Genomic DNA, 16,767 nt, shown 5'->3' with positions numbered 1-16,767 from the left:
AGCTTGCCATTCTTCTGGATGCCAAATGGAAATTTATTGTGGATTTAATTTATCTTTAGTTGATTTTTTTTCCTTTTTATTTTTTAGGGCCACACCCACGGGATATGGAGGTTCCCAGGCTAAGGGTCAAATCAGAACTACAGCTGCTGGCCTACCTCACAGCCACAGCAATGCCAGATCTGAGTGGCATCTGCAACCTGTACCACAGCTCATGACAACACCGGATCCTTAACCCACTGAGCAAGGCCAAGGATGAAACCTGCATCTTCATGGATACAGTCAGATTTTTTCCACCTTGCCATAATGGGAACTCCTCTTTAGTTGATTATTAATAAGGTGGAGCATTTTCACACGTGTATGCAAATGCACATCTCCTTATCTGTAAAATCTTGATTTATTGCTTTTATCCATTCTTTATTTTGTCTTAATGATTGGTAGGAAGTCCTTTATATTCTGAATACTGATCTTTTGATGCTAATACCTGCTACAAACGTGTTGTTGGTTTTTTCACTTTAAGGCAGTTTTTGATCACCAGAATTTCTTAATTTTTTTTTCCTCTTTGGGCTGTACCTGCGGCATATGGAAGTTCCCAAGTCAAGAGCCAAATTGGAGTTGCAGCTGCAAGCCTACACCACAGCCATAGCAATACCAGATCCCAGCCATAGCTTGATAGATCCTTAACCTGTTGAGTGAGGCCTCACAGACCCTATCTTGTGTTCCTAACCTGCTGGCAACAATGAGAACTCCCAAATTTCTTAATTTTAATATAATTGGATATGTCAATCTTTTCCTTGATTTTTCATATCTGATCATATTTTTAGCACTTTTCCCTCTACTTTCGTTGGGTTTTTCCTATTCTAATTTAAAGGGTTTTTTTGTTTTATTTTGTTTTTTAAGGGCCTCACCTGTGGCATAAGGAGGTTCTCAAGGTCAAATAGGAACTGTAGCCACCGGCCTATGCCACAGCCACAGTCAGAGCAACAACAGATCCAAGCCACTTCTGCAACCTATGCTGCAGCTTGTGGCAATGCTGGATACTTTAACCCACTGAGCAAGACTAGGGATCAAACCCACATCTTCATAGATACTATTCATGTTCTTAACACACTAAGCCACAATGGGAACTCCATCAAAGGTCTTTTTAAAATTTTATTTTATTTTTATTAGAGCATAGTTGATTTATAGTGCTGTGTCAGTTTCTGCTGTACAGCATAGTGACCCAGTCATACATGTACATGTATATATATGTACATTCTTTTTCTCATACTATCTTCCATCACGTTCTATCCCAAAAGATGGGATATAGTTCCCTGTGCTATACAGTAGGCTAATTCAAAGGTCTTAATTTTCAACCTTACTTCTTTTCTCACGGAGACATTTATAAGGCATTAAGTTCCCCTCTAAGTACTATTTTACTTTTTACATTATTTTTCAGTTACAAGTATTTTAAAATTTCCTTTGTGATTTCTCCTTTTACCCCTGTGCAGCCCCTCTCAACGTATATTTATTTTAATTATCTGTTATTGATTTCTAATATATTGCGTTATAGTTAGGAATGTGGTCTGTATGATATTCTTAGAAATTTGTTAAGCTCTCCTTTAGACCCTAAAATGTAATCTGGGCCCTATGACTACTTGGGGGGAAAAATGATGTGTGTTCTCTAGTGATTGGTGTGGTGTTCCATAACATCTGCTAGATCAAGTTTCTTAATTTTACCGTACAAATCTTCCATATTTTATTCCTTGAAAGCATGAGCTATCAATTACTCAGAAAAATGTGCTAAATATCTCCTAGTCTGATGGCGATATGTCCATTTTTCTTTTCAGCTTTGTTGATATTTGCTACATACATTTCAATAAGTTATTAGGTGCATACAATTTAGAATTATGTTATGGTCTCCATTTCACTGTTGCTTTTTGCCTTACAGTCTATTCCGTATAATGTTCATATAATGACACCATCTTTCTTTTTGCCAGTATTTGCCTGGAGTATCACTCAGGCTTTGATTAGGAAAACAGAAACCTCCTTAAATATCTAAACAGAGGGAATTTAATTCAGGAAGTGGGTTGCACACATAATAGAAAATCTGAGGAACCCAATAGAGCCTATGAGACCGCTTGGAGATTAGCAAAAGTAAGCTGCTGCCACACCAAAAATAGGAAGCAAAGGGGAGATATAATGATATCAGAAACAGAGGTCATGGCCATTGAGCAGAATTGGAACCACAGTGACCAAGAGGGGGCTATAGCAATGGGGGAGATATCCCCAGTGCTGGAGAGCGTCTTGAGAGAGTAGGGAAGAAACTCCTAGCCACTGACTTCTGTTGTCACTCCAAAATCAGCTCTCATTGACCACAGACAGAAACCAGCCGGCCAAGGGAAGGCAGTTACTGGCCATCAGCATTACTTTGATTTGACCAGCAGAAGCCCCTTTTCACTTAGCTTCTGGATCTTTTTGACGTGCCCTCATCATCTTTGCACACAGGCTTATTTTATGACACAAAAGATGTTCCAGGGAGTTCCCATCATGGTGCAGCGGAAATGAATCAGACTAGGAACCATGAGGTTGGGGTTTGATCCCTGGCCGTGTTCAGTGGGTTAAGGATCCGGTGTTGCCATGAGCTGTGGTGTAGGTTGCAGATGGGGCTCGGATCTGGCGTTGCTGTGGCTGTGGTGTAGGCCGGCAGCTGTAGCTCCAATTAGACCCCTCGCCTGGGAACCTCCGTATGCCACAGGTGTGGCCCTAAAAAGACAAGAAGACAAAAAAAAAAAAAATAAAAAAAATAAAAAAATAAAGATGTTCCAGGTTCATCTTGTTCTTCCCCTGCAGCCCTCCAGGGAGATCTTCCCCAGCCTGCTCTGACTCTGGCACCTTAAGCAGGTGGTTCATCCTGAGCAGTGCTCGCCTGAACCACTTGGACCTGATACCTCTTGGTTCCCCAGAGCAGGAGAGCAAGGCCATGAGTTTGAGAGAAATGGCCTGGGACCTTTTCAAACTTTATCCCAATGTTTTAGGTCTGGCTCCTGTGACCTGCATAGAGATGGATTCTGTTTTTGAGTTCAATCTAATCATTAAATCTCTTAACTAGACTGTTTATTTCTTTTTTTTATTGATTTGGATCACTAATACATTTAGATTAAATTCTGCCAAATTATAGTACTTTCTATTTGTCCCTCCCTCCCTTTTCAGTTTGTTTCTTATTTGCTTTGTTCCTTTCTTGCTTTTGTTTACACTGAGTTAGTATTTATCCCTTTCCCTTATTCCATTTTGTTTTCCTTTCTGCTAGTTTGGATATTAGATTTTCTACCTCTATCCTTTTAGGAATTGCCCTCACATTTTTAATGTGCATCTTGAGTTTAGCAAGACTTAAAAATGAAGTTCTTCCTTTTCTTTTTTGCTTTTTTTAGGGCTGCACTCGTGGCATACGGAGGTTCCTAGACTAGGGGTCCAATTGGAGCTACAGCTGCCAGCCTACACCATAGCCACAGCAACATCAGATCCTTAACCCATTGAGTGAGGTCAGGGATCAAACCTGCAACCTCATGGTTCCTAGTCAGATTTGTTTCCACTGTGCCATGACAGGAACTCCAGTTCTTCCTTTTCCACTTCTTTTTCCATCTTCCCTCCTCTTCTTTCTCTTTCTTTCTTCTTTCCTTCCTGCTTCCTCTCTTTTCCTGCCTTTTCTTTCCCTTCACTTTTCAAGCAATTTGGTCCTAAATCTATAAGGTGGTCCTAACTAGGTAGGTGTCCCACTGGGGTGGAGGCAGCAGAGCTCAAGGTGATAAAGACAGAACCTCCATGGGTAGACAGGGGTGGCCCCACGTGCTGTGACAACCCATGTGGGAAGGAGGGTCTCTGTAGGATGGTTTCCTGCAATAAAGTCTTGCAACCTAATCAGAATGAGTAGCGCAACCCTACAAACCCTGCAAACTTGCTTGCTTTTAAATGTCAAGGTCATGAAAGTCGGGAGTGGGGAGTGATTAAATTTGACTAAAGAGTCGTGACATCTAAATGCAGCCCACAATTCTGAACAGAATCCTTTTGCTATAAAGGATATTATTAGGACAATTGGAAAGACTGGGATAGAGGATTAGATGTGTAATCTATCGATGTTAATCTTCTGATTCTTATGGGTAATTGTGGCTATGAGGAGCAGGTTCTTGTTTATATGAAACACATACTCAATTCAGGGGTAATAAGGTATCTGGCCTGCTACTTACTCAGGGGAAAATGTTTTTTATAGTGACCTTATAGCTGTTCTGTAAATTTGAAAATGAAATTTTGCTTGAAGATATTTTTACCCCCTTTGATCATTTTTGAGAGAGCTTAGATGGCTAATTCTATTCATATTCTTCTTGATTTAAATATTCCTATGCATGGTTTTCATTATATCTTCTCTTTTTCAGCCCAACAGATTAAACATTATCATTACTTTATATATACAACAAGATTTCTTTAGATTTTTTCATATATTTGTGTTTTCTCTGCTATTGGTTACTTCTGATATCACAGACCTTCCTTCTGAGATTATTTCCAGCATTTCTCCAAAGAGGACATACAGATGGTCAGTAGGCACAGGGAAAAATGCTCAACATCATTAATTATTAGAGAAGTGCAAATCAAAACCACAATGAGGTACCACCTCACACTGGTCAGAATGGCCATCATTAATAAGCCTGTAAATAACAAATGCTGAGAGGGTGGGAATGTAAACTGGTACAACCACTGTGGAAAACAGTATGGAGTTACCTCAGAAAACTATATATAGAACTACCATATGATCCAGCAATCCCACTCTTAGGCATATATCCGGACAAAACTATAATTCAGAAAGATATATGCATCCATATGTTCATTGCAGCACTATTCACAATAGCCAAGGCATGGAAACAACCTAAATGCCCATTGACAGATGAATGGATTAAGAAGATGTGTTACATATACACAATGGAATACTACTCGGTCATAAAAAAGAAATAATGCCATTTGCAGCAAATTGAATTCAACTAGAGATTCTCACAATAAGTGAAGTAAGTCAGAAAGAGAAAGACAAATACTATATGTGGAATCTAAAATACTGCACAAATTAACCTATCTACAATGCAGAAACAGACTCACAGACATAGAGAACAGAATTGTGGTCACCAAAAGGGATTGGGGGAAGGAGTGGGATGGATTGGGAGTTTGGTATTAGTGGATGCAAACTATTATATTTAGAATGGACAAGCAATAAAGTCCTACTGCATAGCATGGGGAACTATATCCAGTCTCTTGGGATAGACCATAGTGGAAGATACTATCAGAAAAGGAATGTATGTGTTGGGGGGGTGGGGGCTGCGTTACTTTGCTGTACAGAAGAAATTGGCAAAACATTGTAAATCAACTATATTTTTTAAAAAAGTGATTTAAAAAAGTCAAGTCCTTTAAACCCTCCTCCTCCTATCCTCCTCCCATTTTCCAGACCAGGAATCCTCTCACACAGAATGATAGTTTGAAAAGGAAAAGGAGCCCAGTAAACACCAAGACTGAATTTTTCCATCACTCTAAAGTGGTAGGGTCTGGAAATAAGACTTGATTTGATTTAAAGAAACCAAAATACTGCCCTAGGCGTTAAGAAAAATAAGACATTTCCTCACTTTTAGCATGAGGTAATTTCTTCTACTTTGATCTTCTACAGTAATGTGAATCAAAGAATCTAGAGGAAATAATAATAACAGATTAATGAACTGGGGAGACAAGATACCTAGTATGAGAGAGACGTGAGGAAAAAGCATTTTCACTCAAAACCATCAGGAGCTATCATACTCCCTTCTGCAATTTCTCCCAAATTCCTAAGGTGCTGATGGTTTATTTACACAAAGAAGACTTAAACAAAAGCTTTTGCCAACAAGACTCTAAGTTTTTTGACATCCCTTGGCTCTAGAGAGTAAAACAAAAAATGTAGATTACTTAATAGATTAGTAAAGTACATCATAGGGCCTTTAATTGAGAGGAGACGATAGAACACAGAGGAAGCACACTGACCATGAGTCAGGTCTCCTTGGCTTCAAATTCAAACTCAGTTACTTGCTAGAAATATGACCTTAGGTGAACCTTATCTAAGCTCAATTTTTATTCTAAAAAATGGAAAAACAATAGAAATGGCTTTGGTATGAGGAGATCCTAAGCTAATTTGTGTGAAGTGATTATTATAGAAAGGATTGTGGGGATTCAGAGAATCTTTCAAAGTAGGAGTTGTAGAGAGGTAGGCTCTAACCAGAGCCTCAAAAATGGTGACTATGGAAAAAAAAAAAAAAAAAACAAAAAACCTAAGAAACTTCTCACATGGATGCATTCATCTTCCTGATTCCAGAGGGGTTAGCAGAGCTCCTAAAGCCACTTTGGGTTTCAACTTCCATCCTCATTCGTGGAGGAAACACAAAGTGATACTTAGAGTCTCAGACTCTGGATTCATTGCCTGGGATTAAATCATAGAATCATAGGTCTGCCAGGCTTATGACCTACGTTAAAAAAAAAAATGAAACCTCGTTTTTTTTAATCTGAAAATTGAGGGAGCACTTACTTTATAGTGTTATTGAGAGGATTCAGTGAAACAACCAATGCAAGTGTATAATATATAGTAACTATTCAATATATATTAATTTCAAACTCTCATTCTTATTAACATTATCATTTTTCCCTAATGTTTCCTTCTCAAGTCCTCACTCTCTAGAGTATTAACATACTTACTTTATCTGCTTTCCTCATCCATCCTTTGCCTAGGTGGAAGGGCACATTCCCTGATTAAAGGGGTACATCCTGTGAAGATTGACTTTGAAGGCAAGTCCACAATAGATGGAGAGACAATGCATTCTTGTTCAGAGCAGCCACCAACAGTGATGACAACAGCCATCAATGGGCTGGGGTCAAAGATCAGCAGTCCCTCTGTCACTCCATTCTTCTTCTGGCTCCCAGTGGAGTTCATAGGAAATCAATCTCAAATCTCAAATCCAATCAAGTCCCATCCACACAGGCCCAAGCCAAGGACACCAAATGAGCAAATTCACAAGGCAAAACAAAGCCTTCACTCAGTCTTCTGAGAGGTAAAGTTTACCATTCCTTTGGTGGCTGTGAAAACACAGTGCAGTCACCAGCCAGGTGGGAGACATTGGGGGAATCAGTGATTCAAAACTGGAGGATAGTGATTAGGGATTAGTTAATGATGGAAACCCTGGACACTCTCGGGAAACACCAAAATAAGAGCAGGCAGTACATCTTCAGGTGGGTCGTTCAGGAAGCATAAAACACTGAGCCAAATGTGAGCACAGAGGGTGTTTTTGACAAAGCCCCTTTCTTGTCTCTGACTCATGAAAAACAGGAGTATCATCTCCCTTGGAAACCATTAGTGTAGTGGATGCCCTTCCTACCCTCCTCAGGGCATGTGCATGACATTTGTCCTGGATGCAGCTGGAATCCATCCTTTATGGTGCATTATATCCCTTGATGCCATTGTCTGCTGGGGGATTGTCCAGATACTGAAAGTGTGCAAGCAATACTTTTCAATTACTGTACATACATTCTGACACTCTGGGCGGCCTTCTTCAATTTGCTACACAATCTGTCTTGATAATATCCACAAAGCAGGCGTCTTGAGCATGTGGACAAAGTAACTTCTCTCTTTTGTTGCCTAAGAATCCTTTTGTAGGCTCAAATCTCTAAACAAGCTATGCAGATTAGTACATGGGAGAAGCCTGAGTGGTCTTCACTAAAAGAGGGTGGGGATGGAAATGGAGAAATGTGGACAGGACCAAGGTGAGGAGTTTCAGCCAGCAGATGTTCTTCTCAAGGGAAGGATGTGTCCAGATCAAGAAAACCCAGCCATCATATCGGCATAAATGTGGTTCATTCAGCACACCCACCGATGGTCTGCTAGGTATGCCTGGTGCCCCATTTCCCCTTACTGTGCTTGGTTAATTTGTCTTGGGGAACAATCACACTATGAAAGCTAACTATTGCCAAACACTGTGCTCAATATTTTAAGTATATGGCCTCATTTCATGTTCCCAGTAATCATATGAGGTTGATACAGTTGTCTCAGTTTTGCAGATGAGAAAATCAACATGCAGGCTTAAGGTATTTGGTAGGAGCTGGGATTCAAACACAGGCTTGTGAGAATCGAAATCCCATGCTTTCTACCACTTGCTATCAATCTCAGTTTCTCGAAATATAAAATCTGTTTTCTTCTCTCTGCTTCATCTTGTTCCTCAACAGCTGAGGCTGTCACAAAGAGCCTTAGAAGAACAGAGGCAGAAGATTTAGTCACTTTTTATAGTTCTTTGGATACATGACGATATACAATTTTATTGTTACATTTCTATAAACTTATATTAAGACAAAGTTATTTCCCCCTCTTCTGTCCTATCCCATGCATCATCATCAGAGGAGCCTGGTCACTTCTCTGCTTGGAAATCTCCCAATGCCTCTTGATTATCCTTGGGGGCCATGGTTACTCTTGGGTGTCCAAAGCTGGCCATGCCCTACTTTCCCAGGCTGACTTCCTAGTGCTGTAGTCCCCAGCCCTAGGGTTTCAACTCTGCCCTGTGGCTCTCTAGAGCTGCCAAGATTTTAGACAACAGCAGTTCTGCTCGCAATATTCTGTGGGTCTGCAAAGAATCTCACTTCAAGAAGAATTCAGAGGTTTTACAAAGTTTGAAAAGTACGTCTCAGGGAGTTCCTATTGTGACTCAGCAGTAATGAACCTGACTGGTATCCATGAGGATACTAGTATCTACCCTTCACTGGGTTAAAGGATCTGATGTTGCTGTGAATTGTGGTGTCACAGACACGACTCAGACCCCACATGGCTGTGGTTGTAGTGTAGGCTGGTGGCTACAGCTGTGATTTGACCCCTAGCCTGGGAATTTCCATATGACCTGGGTATGGCCCTAAAAAGACAAGAAAAAGAAAAAAGAAAGAAAGGAAGGAAGGAAGGAAGAAGGGAAGGGAGGAAAAGAAGAGAAAAGAAAAGAAAAGAGAAAAGAACTGTATTACACTAACCCAACCACACCCCAGATCATTCACCTGAATAAGTGACTCTCCTTACTCTACACCTCTGTTCAAGCTTCTACTTCTCCTGAACTTCTCTCCCTTCCAACACTGTCCTTTGATGTCTTTCAAGTCCTTTGAGCTCCAGTTGCTATATCACTGCCTCAATGTCCTTCCATAGCTCTTTGTCTACACTGCTCTTGCAAACCTTGCCACATCCAACCTTGCAGCATGGTTAGTTGTGCTGATCTCATCTTGTCTCTCCCACTGGACTCCAATGTCCTACCCTAGGATTGAGCAGGCAGAGACCACATCTGTATTTCCCTTCCATCTGTGTGTTCCCTCAAAATCCACTGTTATGTACTGATCATGTCAGACAATTAATAAATATGTGGTGATTTGAACTTAACTGATATTGATAATTAGGTATCATTTTAAGCAGTGAGTCTGGTAAATGGATTGGCGAATACCATTTTCAGTTCTTGAAAATTTTATGGTTTAATTATGTGCCCTTCCCCCATTCAAAGATACGTTGCAATCTTAACCCCCAGGTCCTCAGAATGTGACCTTATTTGGACAAAGAATATTAAGTTAAAATGAGGTCATTAGGATGAGCCTTAATTCGATATGACTGATGTCCTTCTGAAAAGGGGATATTTGGGAACAGAGATGACACACAAAGAAGGAAGATGATGTGAAGACATTGGGAGAAGAGGGCCATCTACAAGCCAAGCAGAGAAACCTGGAACAGATCTTTCCTTCACACCCCTCGGAAGGAACCAACCCTGATGACACCTCGGTTTTGAATTCTGGCATCTTGATCTGTGGGAAAAATTTCTGTTTAAGCAGCCCAGGGCATGGTACTTTGTTATGGTATCCTTAGCAAACCAATATAAAAGCCAAATGTTGCAGGGATCAACGAAAGCTTTCGGTGCCTGCCTTCATAGAGATTTCCAGCTCTCAGTGGTTAGGCAGTAAGTGCTATATTCACGTTCTTCCTTTGAATGAGCCAGGCAGAGGTGTGTGTGTGTGTGTGTTACAGATACCTTTGGGATATATCTTTCTTCAACTGGAGGTCTACTGAGGATCAGGCATGGATAGGATCATGCTAGGATATAGCATGAACTCATTCATGGCTTTAGTTTTATCTCTAAGTTTCTAAATTCCTTAAGCACAAAAATGATGACTTTCATTTTTCTTGTATCCTCAGTAGCATCTCTCTATCTATATGGACATGGTGTGAATGCTGAAATAGCAGTAATTCTACACTTCCTCTGAATTCCGCTGTGTGATGTCCCTCCCTTCTGGACCTCATCACTTTCTAAATCTTCTTAGTTTCATGTGCATGCATGTTTCATCTTTCTTTCCAGACTATAAACTTTTCGAGGTAGAGTCCATAGATGAACAATACCCAGTACTCAGTAATAAATACATATTGAATGATGACTAGATAAGCAGGGAAGGGAGTGAAGAGAAGGAAGCAGTGGCTAGACATCTACTCTTTGAAATAATTGAGAGGAAAACTTAGTCCAAAAAGGAAAAGGGGGCGGATTATCATTCTTTGGCTCTTGATTTAAATACATGATGCTGAGGTATGCCTGGGGCTCATTTATAATTATTTACAACCTGCAATGTCAGAATCTAATGGATAGAATCTAAAGATGCATGAGGGAACCTATGGAATATTAATTTTGGCTGTCATTGACTACGATGATAAATAATAATAAATAATAATAATAGCTAATGTTTATTGATCTCTTCCTATGGACCAGCTACTATACTAAGAGTTTATACACATAATTTTACTTAATCCTCCTTAAAACCATATAAAATAGATGATACCATTATCACTAAAATATAGCTTCAAGAGATGTTAAGTAAAAAACTCAAGGTCTCAAGACAGGAACTAGTGGAGCTGGGATTCCAATCCAGTTGGTACAACGCCAGATCCTAAGCTCATGACCTTTGCTACAAAGACTCATTTATAAAACGTCCTTGCCAGAAGCAGCCAAAAGCTCTAGTCCTGTTTGCAAGGTTGTCTTTTGTGACAAAAATTATGAAAAAACTCCGGTTTCACAATGCATATTGTTTTGTTTTATAATGTATACCCTTTCCTGTATATCCACTTGTCTCTAATTAAAGAAAGGTGAGCAGAGATTTTGATGGAGACACACAGGCAGCTTTGAACACCAAATATTTCATGTACAGTTTGGTTTTTCATATTTACCAGTGGTCAATAAATGCTGATTTAATTGAATGCATTCATTTTTATGAAATAACCAAGAATTATTTCTGGATGCCAGGCTTTGGATGCTGTGCTCCTCATGATGATTGAAAGCAAAAGACCAGAACCATCATCATAACAGAGATTAGAATCTGTGTGAGTAGAGGGAAAGAGGAGTAACTTTGTATTATAGCTTATAAAGTGGCCCTTGCAAACATTTTAAGGCTTTTAGTTTAGAAGTCAATGCATTCCTTTTTTTTCTTCCCTAGAATTTTATTTGTTTATTCAGCAAATGTTTTGTGAGTACCAGACACTGTTATGCACCCCTAGGGATACAGGGTGAGCAAGACAGGTTCTCTGTGCTCACTGAGCTTACAGTCTAGAGGGAGAGACAAGTATATAGACAACAGGTGGCTGTAGTCGGGTGTAACGGGGGAGATGATGGCAGAAATAAGGTGCTATGGGAGCACATGGGGTAACTTACACAGGCCTAGGAGGCCAAGGAAGTCTTTGTAAATTCTAGAATCTTTGGGTAACTTTTTTGAAGAATGAAATTTTTTTAGATAAAAATTAAATATTACTTCATAAAGCCTATGACTATTAAAGATACTTTTATTAAGTTTGAAAGATGGCAGAAGGTCTTCAAAATGTTCTCTTAGGAGTTCCCGGCCTCTTAGGAGTTCCTGTCGTGGCTCAGTGGTTAATGAATCTGACTAGGAACCACGGGGTTGTGGGTCTGATCCCTGGCTTCGCTCAGTGGGTTAAGGATCCAGCGTTGCCGTGAGCTGTGGTGCAGGTTGAAGACGTGGCTCAGATCCCACATTGCTGTGGCTCTGGTGTAGGCCAGCAGCTACAGCTCCGATTAGACCCCTAGCCTGGGAACCTCCATGTGCCACAGGTGCAACCCTAGAAAAGACAAAAAGACAAAAACAAACAAACAATGTTCTCTTGACCAAATGGCTAGTGATCCAACTAGGATAGAGACCACCTCTTGGAGGTTCAAATCAATAGAAGTCTCACCACCTGAGGAGGGATTGTGGTGGAAGCATCCTCTTTCTCATCCAAAGGGAAGTTTGCTGAGTCCAGAAATGCTGAAGGCTGGAAGAGGGCGTTATTGTGTTTCTAAATCTGGCCTAAATGACTCCCACCAGATAGCCTGTTAATTGTCGATTTAATGGCCTTTTGTGTCACATTGTCTGTGGATGTGTATCTCTCCTAATCACACCTCCCAGAAACTGGAGTTACCTGATGAGAGTGCTTCCATATCAACTTTTCCATCCTTGGATGCAATTTCAGAATAGTTCTCCATCAGAAAAAGCAGCGGGATTCTATTAGAACATCTATTATCTAATACAGAAACATAGTTCCTTCACCACAGAATCTTCTTCACAAATGCTGAGTGTTTCAATAGTATTACAACCATATAGTTGAGGGCAATTTAGAGCCTATTTTTAAAACAGTATATTGGATTCATCACCAATGCATAGATCCAGCTTTCTGTGTGTTGAGATGCCACCTAGTGGACTGTATTCCCTGCAAAAAGGAAAACAAATCCTTTATGAATTACGATCTAGCATTTTCTTCCTAAAATTTGAGGTTCAAGGAACAAATCTTCTTAGCTAGGGGAAACTCTAAATTTTAAAGTGTAACATCATATATTCAGCATGGGTTCACCTTGGAAGGGATCCAATTTGGAATTCCCTTTAAACATTCTACCAAGGGAGATTTAAAGGAGAGTATCAGAAAGTATCAGCATCAAAGGATTGGTTTTGAGTTATCACAGGTGGTAGTGGAAAGACTGAGAAATAATGCAAACTAAAAGTAGCCTGTTTTACCTAAGGTGATTAAGATTTGGAGCAAATAGAAAAACTAGACTTCATAATTCAAAGTAGATAACAAATTTAGATATATAATGATTCGCAACTTCTTACAGGATTAGGCATCTTTAATGTACCTCAGGGTTCATTGAAGGCTGATGTTCAAAGAATATTTCTTGACTATCTATTACAGCACTAAGCCAAGGACTGAGGTAGAATAGTGAGCAAAACTAAACAGGAAGCAGAAAGACACTCCTTCAGAACATTGTGGATTTTGCCTCTTAATTTTACAGCATTATGTCACTATTTCACCCATATTTTCTTAGGTGTAATCCTAACGGAATTGATTGTTCTGTTACTAAAGGCCAAAGAGAACTCTAAGATGATGTGAGCTCACTGACTTTCCAGAATTCCAGGACTCTTAGGAGAATTGTATGTAGCATCTATGGCAGTAAGCTTGTTCAAGCAGTTTGATCTTTCCTTTGACTGAAGATCAATCTGACCATTTGCTACTGTGGGCTTTGGGAGAATTCTTCATACTCACCTGGGGTTGGCTGAGAGTTGCTCACCTTTCACAGAGTGCTGAGATCATTTCCATAAGGCCTGGGTATCAAGCTGTTAAAAGGACAATGAAAAGGACCAGCGTCCACCAAACTGAAAATTCAGTGCACATCTTTTTTTTTTTTTTTTTTTTTTTGTCTTTTTAGGGCGGCACTCGCGGCATATGGAGGTCTAATCAGAGCTGTTGTTGCTGGCCTACGCCAAAGCCACAGCAATGCCAGATCCGAGCCGCATCTGTGATCTACACCACAGCCATGGTAATGCCGGATCCTTAACCCACTGAGCGAGGCCAGGGATCGAATCCGAAACTTCATGGTTCCTAGTCGGATTTGTTTCTGTTGCTCCATGATGGGAACTCCTCAGTGCACATCTTAATTCAGATGACTCTCCAGGATTATGTGAATGAAGGGGGTTGGGAGAACTGAGGGGGCTGAGTGGAACATCTTGCTCTTCTATCACTTTGGTGGAAGCAGTAATTGCTCTTGAGTCCCTTTTTGTTCTCCAAACCACTCTATGGAAAACAGCATGAGTTCCCATTGTGAATCAGGGGATTAAAAACCTGACTAGCAGCCACGAGGATGCGAGTTTGATCCCTAGCCCCCCGTCAGTGGGCTAAGGATCCCATATTGCCACAAGCTGCAGTGTAGGGCACAGACATGGCTGGGAGCCTGCGTTGCTGTGGCTGTGGTGTTAAGTCAGCAGTTGCAACTCTGATTTGACCCCTAACCGGGAACTTCCATAAGCCACAGGTGTGGCCCTAGAAAAGGAAACAACATCAAAACTTGCCAGAAATCTAATCAAAGGGCAACCTGGTGCTTTTGAGTAAAAAAGAATTAATGAAAGTGTAGCCATGACACTTGGTACTCTCTCACAATCTTCCCTACTTTTGGTGTGCTCTCGGTCCTAGGATCCAGCAGTACAATCTCTATGAGAGATGTCTCATGCACATGAGATGTACCAGTAACAAGGGCCCACAAAGCTCATGGAGTTTCAGCAACATAAACGAAGTCATAGTGAGTGGATAGTGTGTGAGCTCTGATCTCAGGGACACTCAGGTTTGACTCTCATCGCTACCTGTTACCAGTGATGGGAAGCTGAGGTGAGCAACTCAACTTCTCAGAACCTCAGTTTCTTTTTCTGTAAAAGAGAATAATAACAGAATCTTGGAAAGAGTTGTAAGGATTCAGTTAAGTCTTGTTAAGGAAAGTGCTTATCACAATGCCTGGTATGCAGCGAGTTTTTAATTTAGCTCAGTTAGCTACTATTGTTATGACTTATGATCATTAATACTTAGCAGTATCCTGGGCTTTACTTGGATAATGTTTGGCTAGTGCATTCAATTCTGGATGACACATTGTAAGGGGGCTTCAATGTGATAAATGAGAGTGAATTCAAAGAACTTCTGACCAGCTATATCATGAAATGCTGCTACTCAAGGTCTAAGTGAGAAAGTTATGCTGGAAAAGGACCACAGTAGACTTCAACTATTGAAAGGCCTCTCACATGGAAGAAGGGTTCAGCTTGTGTCTTGTAGCCCCAGACATAGAACCAATCAGAGTGACTAGACTTCATAAGCACATACATTTCAGGTATCTAAGGAAAAATTCCCCTTAGAATGGCCTGTCTGAGAAGGTGGTAAATTTCCTGTCCGTGGAGGTGCTTAAATCTGGATGACTAGTTGTCATAGACTTTATGTTGTGGGGGAGGGGAGAAGGCTACATTTCAAGCACTGGGTAAGTATCTGGATTAGGAGACTGTCCAAATCTCATTCAATCCTGAGAGTCTCTCTTTCCAGGATAATGAAAACAAAGAGAAAGATGTGACAGAGGCAAGAGATGGAGGAAGGCAGCCATCCCAATTTCCTTCCTTTTCTCCTTTGCTCCTGGGTGGTATGGGATTTAGCAATGGCCACCACTAGCCTCTAAGACATGTGGGAGCAAATGAGAAAATGGTACCTGCCCTGGTTTGATGCAACATTGTGATTGCAGGAGTCGGTGAGATGGCAGTGTCTTCATGAAAATTCCAAGAAGGAGCCTCTTGCTCTGGGTAGAGGTATGGCAAGAGGGGTAAAGATGAATTTCAGCCCCCACTTGCCTTCTCAGCTGGGCACTCCTGTGTAGTGTATAGCCTGTACTGCTGTGTGCAGCCATCCGACCTCTACCCTTCTGGTCTCTTCCCTCAAGATAAACTGGCAGGCACCTTCCAGTCTTCTTCAGCCCTGAGGACTTGGGAATGTGACTCCAGCAATATGATCATTATACCCAAGAGCATGTGGCTTAACGTGAAAATTTTGTGAAATGCATTACAGAAGGTTGGCTAAATAATGACGAATATTTATGGAGTTTGGCTGCCAGAGTTCATTTTCCCTTCTTATACATCCTAATTTCCCTGTGTCCACAATTGAGATAGCATAATTTCAGGGTCTGATCTCCGTATTTTCTTTTTCCTGCCTCCTTTCATGGCAAGGGACTGAGCATGTAAACTGAGCTTGGCCACAGATATCACCTCCTCTCCCGAGACTTGCCTTGCTGTCCTGGATGCCAAAGGATTGCTGTTCTGCTTCCTGCCTTCTGCTTCTCAGGCTTCCTGTCTATTTCTAATGCTGGCGTCCTCCCATTCTGTAAACCTCCTGTCAACCTTCCTGTAATCTCCTGGTTGCTTATGTTGTCAATAGTAAATTCCTGTCGCTTGCAACCAAAAACTCTAACTGAAACATCAATACTAAAGTTGAAAATAGTAGGCATCTATTAATGATAGGAAAGTCCTGTGAGTCAAAATCTCCACGGCTAAAGATTAAACTTTCTAGGCTGGGATTATGTATCACCTGCTGGTTCAAACTCCATTCCTGGAATAGCAATAATTATCACGTTAACTTCACATTTATTGAGCACTGATTGAGTGTTAGGCTCAGGGTTTTATATACATCACCTCATTTAATTCTCACTGCAACTCTTTTAAAATAAACACTAATATTATACTCATTTTAAAGAACAGAAAACTGTGGCTTAGACTACTTAACTCAATATCAAGTTAAGAAGTGGAGGGTCCTTATTTAAAAAACCCAAGTCCGGGTCACTTAAAGACCTATGCTTATAATCTCTCTAATATTCTGCCTCTTTTTCCTCCTTACTGATTTACACA

The 16,767-nt window shown here is 40.6% G+C and overlaps 1 protein-coding gene across 1 annotated transcript in view; it reads right to left on the bottom strand.

Annotated features, from left to right (window-relative positions):
- The window catches only part of DCDC1 (doublecortin domain containing 1), a 489,423-nt gene that overhangs the window by 47,336 nt on the left and 425,320 nt on the right, over window positions 1-16,767 (bottom strand). The window contains exons 42-44 of the transcript XR_014837084.1: window positions 13,635-13,680; window positions 12,494-12,781; window positions 6,730-8,270 (exon numbers count right to left, since the gene is read on the bottom strand). The gene's annotated coding sequence lies outside the window, so the exon portion shown is untranslated. The remainder of the gene's footprint in view (window positions 1-6,729; window positions 8,271-12,493; window positions 12,782-13,634; window positions 13,681-16,767) is intronic.

Source organism: Sus scrofa, chromosome 2, assembly GCF_054392235.1.
Source record: "Sus scrofa isolate SSC_HxYL_T2T_F1_AM1 chromosome 2, Sscrofa_HxYL_maternal_Yorkshire_Landrace_v2.0, whole genome shotgun sequence".
Taxonomy (NCBI): domain Eukaryota; kingdom Metazoa; phylum Chordata; class Mammalia; order Artiodactyla; family Suidae; genus Sus; species Sus scrofa.
The sequence above is the reverse complement of the archived record's forward strand: the minus strand, read 5'-3'. Positions and strand labels throughout refer to the sequence as shown.